The sequence below is a fragment of the Gigantopelta aegis genome, chromosome 10 (genome assembly GCF_016097555.1).
Source record: "Gigantopelta aegis isolate Gae_Host chromosome 10, Gae_host_genome, whole genome shotgun sequence".
Taxonomy (NCBI): domain Eukaryota; kingdom Metazoa; phylum Mollusca; class Gastropoda; order Neomphalida; family Peltospiridae; genus Gigantopelta; species Gigantopelta aegis.
The window spans coordinates 64,245,101-64,255,102 of NC_054708.1; positions in this window are offsets into that span (position 1 = coordinate 64,245,101).

Here is a 10,002-nt window from a genome sequence, read left to right on the forward strand (position 1 = left end):
ACACCAATCAAGATTCGTTCTGAACTAGTGAAGCTATGGTTTCTTTTTTTAAACTGGTATGTTTTGTTTGTGACCAACACAAAACAAAATATATAAGCGCAATATGCTAAAAAATATCTTGATACATATTGTTTAAAATATATATTGCAGTATACCCATTATACGTGCATCTCTAATGCTAAGTTAGTGGCACCATGCACTTCTAAACACAACAGTAACTTGTACAAAGATGGCGAGCTCAGTGTATAGTGAATAAGCTGCTGGACTATGAGTTGACTGGTTTAAATTTAATCCTTTCAAAGCTGGCTCACTTTCATTCATCTTTTTCATCTATCACCCTCTGCCTATCATTCTAATTATCTTGATATAAAAAAACCCATTCAATTTCTCCAACAATTTCAACATTTTCTAACCGTTTTCTCTTCTCGGCTGACAACACCATTGCCTACCTGTCAGTGCTTCCTTCATGAGTGCAGTCTATTTATTTCCTGGCATCCTCGCCCACTGCTGCTAATAAAGATGGTCTGACTCAAGGCACTAGCGACTGCCAGTAGTAGGGGAGTATAGTAGGTGGTTACAAGTGTCTATTAATGCGAGAAGCAACTACTGAACACTGTCCGAAGTGGTCAGACTGCCCACAGCTAAAGTGATGAGAAATGGCAAGTGTCATGGAGTGATGAGGACTGGGATATGGAGGTGGACAGTGAAAGAAGTTGAAAGATAGGAGTTGCCAGATCAGGAAGAAATGAGATAAAATTCAAAGGAAAAGGGCAGTGGAATACAAAAATACAAAGAAACTAGTTAGTAAAAGCCAACTACTTGTTAAAATATTAAATTTTATTTAATAAAATATTTGTTTTCCATACAACTAATAAAATCGATTATATAACAATTATATAGCAATACAAAAATTATCAATTGACAATTATTTTTTTTAAACCTTTAATTAAAAAGAAATATTAGCATTCTGACACCAATCCAAAATATTCTCCAAATATAGAAAATAAATGTAATGTTATTTTATATATCATAGTGTGTAAACCAAAACGTAAATATTAAATTCCAAATGCAGAAGTGGGTCTTAATCAAAGAATTTGGCTGGTACCCACTTAAAATTTGAAGACTATATATTTATTGTTGAAAATAAACATTTTTGATTTTTTTTTTTTTTTTTCTGTTGTGTAATGGGTCACCACCATTCAAGTACATGTACAAACCACCTGAAGTTATACAGATCTTTCAGGTTATAGAAAATGTGAATTTTTAACTCTATGGTGATTGTTATGTTTGGAATGAGTCGGGTAATATATTAATTATAGGTCTTTTATGGTCATCGTTTGCTTTTGTGGAGAAAAAAAATAACATTGGAAAATGAATATGGTAGTAATTCAAAATAGCGGCATATAATTCAACATGGCAGACAAGTAATCATAAACATATAGCTTGTAAGTTCCTACTAAATAGATTCCTAATGCTGATAATGTTAACATTTACTAAGCAGCATATCAACATGCCCATGCAATATACCAATAAAAAGTGTGACATCTGACATTTAATCTACTAGCAAGAAAATAGCATTTAAGAGATTTTAGTAATGTTTTTTTGCTGAAAATTGCAGTTCCATTTTGGGGGTTACCCTGCTCTGGTTACAACCTCTTGTGCATACTGCACAACAAATGTATAACAAATAAAAGTGGAATTGGATAATAGTATTTGCACAAATAATCTATCACATATTACTACTAATCAGAGCCGCAGCTGTTTTCATTACATAAATATTTAATGGTGCACCTCAAACTATTACATAAATATTTAACGGTGCACCTCAAACTTGAACACAGAACCTTTTTTGATATGATGTAACCATATCTGATTTAAAAAAAAATGTTTCTGGGGTCTAAAGTACATTTTACAGCTACCCCGAAAACCCCATAAATTACATATTACCAGGGTACAAGATACATTCCAAGCAAAACATTAATCACTGAGTGAAAAACCCAGTGTACAACTTATGGGGTTATCTACCGGAGTGAGGTACCTTACAAAATATGAAGAACCTATAATTGCTTCACAATTTTGAAAGGTAACCCCATATTTTGAGACAGTACAGGCTAGCCTATTAAATGTTGATTATTGTTTTTCAATTTAACACCTCCCCCTAGTATTACATGTACTAACTTCTGTTGATTAGCAAATAAATAGAAACAAATTATTAATGGCAGAAGTAACTTGTATATACTAGTATACACCTAGAAATAAATTAAGCATCACCAGAATTGTATTGCAGCCAAACAGGCACCGGGAATTAGTTGTTCCTGCAGACAAAGTCTAAACCAGATATTGAGTTTTTACATATTCTGTATTTACTGGGTATTTATCGAGATGGCATGAACAACGTACTTTTGAAAAGCACATCAGTGTGATTCCAGCTCTACATTTTCATGGATATTTACATTTTCTTTTTCCCTAGAATACATTAAATATTGACATAAAGATATTCTTACTATCTGTCAATCTTTTTCAATATCCTCTATATTAATTTCAGTGTTTTGTATCCATGAAATGGTCACAATATCTTGCAAAGTACAAGTCACATGATCAATTGATTTCCAGATGTATATGTATATATATACAGAGAGAGAGAGGTTATTACGTGTTTTTCGGTATCGTCAGTATTAGGAATAAAAATTGTATTATGCGAGCCTCTGGTGAGCATAATACATTATTTTTATTCCTAATATATGATACTGACGATACCGAAACACACTGTATCATATAATCTGAAGCTTAATACAACATGTTTTGGTAAACTGTATACACAACTTTAATTCCAGTCAGCCATTACTCTATATTCAAATGACGTAAGAATATGTAATGTACTGTCTTTTGGAATAGAAATAACATCAAACTGAATGACGTCATTTTGGATGTCCTTATATAAAATTAAACTAGTGCTTAAATTTTTTTTGTTTTCTGAACGCTGTACAGTTGCTATTGAAATGTTTTTGATTGATGACTATGAATACATGTATATACGTCAATCATGGAGTGTCACCATAGTACATTTGTTTAAATGTGAATAAACATAGTGGCGTGACCTTGATTAATTTACATCTAATTTTCAAAGTTATCAAATTCTGAAAGTATGTTATCTGAAAAAACAAATCACATACTTTGATTACACTGAATGTGCTAGCTATTATATGATTGACACACACACACACACACACATATATACATCCATATACATACATACATATTAGTATATAATTCACAATTATTTTAAAATTTCATTGATTGGATCATCATCGTCAATCATCATATTATAATTATTATTATGATTATTATTATTATTATTATTCAAGCTTTTCAAGAGCTGTCTGACAGATATTAATGTTGTTTAACCATTTTACATAGTTAAACAGTTATTGGAATTTATTTACTTAGATGATCAAACATTATGCAACAACAAGAAGAACAATTTTGATTTTATACATGGATATGTAATATATATATAATATTAATTATATTAATAAAAATTATTAAATGAAACATCACATAGTATTTGAACAGTAAAGTATATTAAACTATTGAAACAAAAACCTCAACACCAAAATCTTTAAAAGTATAACTTATTTACAGTCTCCAGATCAAGTCCATGCATTTGTAATAAAACATCTGCATTATGAACACAAAATGAATATTGATGATCAGGGCACAGTTTTTTTGTTTTTTTTAACCCAGGTATAATAATATTTAAAGTTATGCAGTGCAGTAAAAACAATAAATTGTATCTCTGGCTTAAACTTCGAGATTCTTGCTTAGAATATCCATTTCTAACATCCAGTGTATTTTCCATTGTACTAATGTTTATAAAAGCTCAAGACATAATGTGAAATCCTTTATTTTTGTGGTTTAAAAACCACACACATAATTTGTTGGGTACCTAAATTTGTGGATGGATCATATATCATATCCTATAACTTACCCATGATATCCATGTCATAAACCCATGTGATAATTTTAGTGCATTAACCCGGTTAATAATGGTATGCAAATTTGCAAGGTCTCCAGTTAATGTGTTGCTGTGGATGGGTCATTTGCTTACAAGCCAACAAGACCTGTGTACCTGAGCATAATGTTTTCAAAGCTTTAGTTAAAATGCATGACGTCAAACTAATTTGTGCTAATCGTGATGACTTCATATTAATTACCGATAGCGGCGACTTTAGTACTGATATTTACTAAAAATTGAATTAAAATGTTATTTTAGAAGTGTTATAGGATAAATAGAATTCGCTACTTGTGTTTTTTAATATGTAAAATATCAACCTCGTCTAGTAAATCGGTATTTTGTTTTTGATTTTGGATAATAATTTGCACACATTCTGAATGGGGATTGCCATTTTAAACCATTTTAAACCCTAGGGCTAACTCATTACCCAACCACCAATATTTAACACATTTGATCTTTTTTCTCTCTCCGTAACCCACTTTCATTGCTGGATAAAGAATGGACAACTGTTTTCACAGGTGGCAATATATATAAATAAACACTGATTTGCCAGGCCATTTTCTTTGTGCACAATTAATGGTGCTGTGCGGGGCATTGATCATGGAAAACAGATGCATTAAAAAAAAAAACGATTCTATGATTATCAATATCAGCGTTTCTATACACAAGCCATCATTTAGGAGATAACCATACAGAGTTTTTAGATTTGCGGGTGTTATTGTCTAATTGATCCTGCATATGTAATTTTTGACTAAAGGTGTTAGCCTGAGGTTAAAAAAAGAAACATTTGTGGGCATCGTATAGATAATAACACCCGCAAATATAAAAACTCCATATGGTTATGTCCACTGTAAACTGAATAGTTTTTCTAAAAAACTGTGTATTTGGTATTTCTTGAAAAAAAATACCTGGCTACAATCTAACTGTAGACCCCTGAACCGTCAACTTGGCCTGTTCCAACTGCTAATGACGTCACTTTTTAATGACATATTTTTATTTGATCCTGGAAAAAGAATGTCATTAACCAATCACAATACAGAACACACTCGCCATTAGTTTACACTTTTTGGTAACTGCATCTGAACCATGTCAACAATTGCACACATAAAAAATAGCCTTATAGATGACAATTTTCACTCTGAAGAACAAATTGTGAGCCTGGTCCCATATTTTCGAAGCTATCTTGGTGCTACAAAATCGAAAAACCATCGTACGCTATCACTAGTTCTGCAGTGACGTCATAGTCTACGATGGTTTTACAATTTCGTAATACTAAGATATCTTCAAACTCCCCAGCCTGGTTCTTAGTGTTGTTTTGTTACTCAGAAGTTACACAAATGATAATAGAATGTCAAGAGCCCACCAGAGATTTCATGTCCACAGTGGCGTAGCGTGGGTTGCCAGTATTGCATCCCCTAACCAGTGAACTGTTAGCATTTCCAGTCCATTCCACCTGTCCAAAATTATGCGCCCAGGGCAACCGCCCAGGTGCCCCCCCCCCACCCCACCCCCAAAGTCCAACAGGACTGCACTGGTATGAATCATGATCATAGGATTTTATTTCTAACATTCATTTACTACATGTACATTATAATAATTACATTAAAATCAAATGATGATATGATTGTGTAAACAATTATGATCAGATATGTAATGAAAAGGTAAATGCAACACCCCCCCCCCCCCCCCCCCCTTCCCCCAAACTGCAGTAGTTTTTTTACCATCCAACAGAAAATAAAACTACCGGTATTCATGGTTGTGTATTTGTTGTAAAATCAAATGCTTGCATGTACCTAGATCATAAAGTGCTATAAAGAATATAGAGAATAATTAATCTTTCATAATCCAAGTACTATATATATATATCAATGAAGGGACCAGTAATATTCAGTAGAAAGAGGGTGCAAACAGATATGTACAAACAGATATGCTACCTAGAAATCATAAAATGTTGTAAATGTAATATTTACATTTAGGACATTTTCACTGTGATGACACACAATATATACACATTCATACATTACCTCTTGCTGTTTACTTGGACGAACTTACTTTTAAATATCGTTTTCTGAAGCAAAATATGTGCTTCCAAAAACAATATCACCTAAATTCTGTTTATGAAGGTTTGTTTGACGTGGACAGCCATATCAAAGTAAGTAATACAGACAACTATGCACTGTATGCATCAACAAGTGACTTAACTTGTCAACAAGATTCAAATGAAACTGAAGAATGGCATGTCAGGGAGAAAATGAACGTTGATGATTTATTCTAAATGCTTAAATACATGTTTTAACAAGAAACCTATCTGGCTAGTTTTGTCTCTAGTAGAAACTTTTTTAATTTTCAATGTTAAATTTCTAATTAAATCTTTAAAATTTAATAAAAACTAAACAATTTGAAACTTCAAAATGGTTTGTGGGGACTGTCCAAGAGAACTATACCAAGTTTCAAAACCAGATGATCAAACCTCTAGGAAAAGATAAGACTTTTAAACTTGCAATTTATATTTTAAAACAATTTAAAAATAAGTTTGATTTAAATTTTTTAATTTTATAAAAATTCTAAATGTCCAAAATATCTCTCTTTTGCTTGTGGAAGCTGCCTTGTAACAACTTTCACAACTCTCCACTAAAAACTTCAGAAGATAGACTGCAAAGGAAAAGTTGATAGACAAATCAGTATTAGGCCAACTTTCCATTAGCTCAATTCTGCATGCGGACATGTGCTTTTTCACACCTGTACCGGCCTCAGTGGCGTCGTGGTTAGGCCATCGGTCTACAGGCTGGTAGGTACTGGGTTCAGATCCCAGTCGAGGCATGGGATTTTTAATCCAGATACCGACTCCAAACCCTGAGTGAGTGCTCCGCAAGGCTCAATGGGTAGGTGTAAACCACTTGCACCGACCAGTGATCCATAACTGGTTCAACAAAGGCCGTGGTTTGTGCTGTCCTGCCTGTGGGAAGCACAAATAAAAGATCCCTTGCTGCTAATCGGAAAGAGTAGCCCATGAAGTGGCAACAGCGCGTTTTCTCTCAAAATCTGTGTGGTCCGTAACCATATGTCTGACGCCATATAACCGTAAATAAAATGTGTTGAGTGCGTCGTTAAATAAAACATTTCTTTCTTTCTTTCTTTCGTTACATTTCGGGTATGTCCGTATCCCTTAACCGACGACAAGCATTATCTATGCTAAAAATAGCATGACCCAGTCATTTGCGGTTACTATGACGTAGTTATTTGATGTTATTTGGTGTTTTCCTTTGCTGTTGTTTATGATATTCGGCCATGCTAGGCTCAAATATCATTTGCTACGCTCAGCTTGTCATGAATGCTACTCTCACTTGTGGCTAGGGGTTGGCAGCTCTGAAGGTATCTGTATTTATGTATTTGCTGGACTCCCATGCAAGGTACCCATATAACCGTAAATAAAATGTGTTGAGTGCGTAGTTAAATAAAACATTTCTTTCTTTCTTTTTTCACAAATGGATTACTATACAAAATTGGACATCAATCAAGTGTACTTTTAAACCGAAAATTATTGCATCACCTTGTGAATCGTGGAAACGGTCCTATATAAATGCATTGTATTGATAATCTCGCACATGCAAACGTGCATGAAATCGCATCAATGGAAAACTCACCTTAGAAAAGCTCCTCTGATGAACATCACAGTGGAGCAAAAAAAAGATATTTAAAGATTGCACCTTTAAAGGTGTGTGTTTGTGCATCTGCATGTATATGTGTATGAGTATACTTTTGTAGGTATAGCCACAGTGTGAGCCCTATGTAGTCCAGGGCAATGTTCCAAGAAGCGATCTTAGCGCTAAGATCACCTTAAGTGTATACAGTCATTATACACTTGAGGTGATCTTAGGGTTAAGTTTGCTTCGTGGAACAGGACCCTGATGCAGAAATCTCTTGAGCATTGTTCGTTCACAATTATACAAATCACAGTCATAATTACATGAATAAAGAACACACGACTTCTATCCCTTGGTATTACTATAAAGAATAAACATATTTAACATTGAATAACTTACTTATCTGATTCAGATTATATGTAGCTCTCCAAAACATTTGTAAAGATTGTTCCACATATTTATAGATGAAAAGATAAAGACATTAAAGTTGCTGATTTTAGTTTTCAAGGTTAATTTTTGTTTCAGTGAAAACTGAAGGATTATTAGAGCTAGATCTGTGGTATGCAACATTATGCAACTGCTTGAAACAATAAAGAATATCCAGGGTATATCTGTGCCATAAATATATATTATGTTATAGCTTAAAACGGTGAAAATATATATTATGTTACAGCTTAAAATGGTGAAAATATATATTATGTTACAGCTTAAAATGGTGAAAATCACAGTATGATCACGATCACATTCATTTGTGATTTACATATTATGATAATGTTTGAAACATTAAAACTTTTATACCCACACCAACTCTCACATTTTGGTAATTGCTTATATCATCCCTAGATCAATAATTGGCATGTAACTCTATAATTAATAATTCTAAAATTCACAGTAAAACATATTGGGCATAACTGAGAGGCCTGTTTTTTGTAAATGTATGTTGTTAAGACATAAACAGGCTTCGTAAATTCGGTCCATTAACCTTTACAGCCACACCAACTCAATAATTGGTCATATCATTCCTATATAAAAATGAGATGCAGCTTATAAACTTTGATAGCAATTTGTGAAGAGACCTAATTGGGTTTTTTACTTACGATTTAAAAAAAAAAGGTGTCACATGAGTTTATCTGAATTTAAAATGTAATGATATGTTTTAATTGAGTTTCAGCACTTTCATTATCGAGTTACATGCCAATTGATGAGTCTCAAATGGAAACAATTGGATTGTATGTATACTGATGGAAAGAAATAAGAGATCACACCATCACAAAGAGGAAAAGATTTACTGCAACCAAAACCCGTATCTATAGGAAGGAAGGAAATGGTTTATTTAACGACGCACTCCAACACATTTTATTTACGGTTATATGGCATCGGACATATGGTTAAGGACCACACAGATAATTAGGGAGGAAACCCAGTCGCCACTTCATGGGCTACTCTTTTCGATTAGCAGCAAGGGATGTTTAATATGCACCACCCCATAGACAGGATAGCACATACCACGGCCTCTGATGTACCAGTCGTGGTGCACTGGCTATAACGACCTCATCTATAGTGTCAGGAAGTTAACCGTGTCACCATCATTCAATGATCAACATTCAGTCTCACAGTACATCTTTGTGTTTTATAGACATCATGATGCCAATAGTGACTGGAATTTGGTCCACAGTACCATGTGTTCCCTTACTTTTCTCTCTCAGTATATATTATTCCTCACAGAGACTAGTGCATTGTAAAATACACATCAGGACACTTCTTAAAGCCAAAAACAAATTGCAGTATCATCAGTGACACATACATATTATGTTACTGTTTAAATCAAAACAGTGCAGTGTATTTGAACTGTATCTGTAACACATACATATTATGATAATGTTTAAAGCCCAAGATACATCTTACAGAGTGTCAGAGACTTTTTTTCAGAAGCAAAGTGACCGATACTTTACACTATACACATAAAATGATTTTGTGACACTTTAATTTGTTTCAAAAACAAAATTCCTTACACAATTTCAGACATACATAACCTAGAATAATCTGATGAAAAACAGGTCCATATCTAACTAAATCATATGATTTGTTTAAGTATTTTGATTGTATTTCAGATTTTATTTCGGAGACTTCTCTCAAAATAAATCACTGCCTTATCTTCAGAGAGAGAGAGTACCTTTCAACATGCCCTATACCACAAAGGTTTTGGGCATTACCTTCAAAAACAAAGTCTATATAACTTTTCCTGACACAAGTCTCGAAAACAGTTTCTGAAATGTAGATGTATCATAGACTTAAAACAATGAAAAATGCGTGTAAATAACAAAATATTACATAACTGTTTAA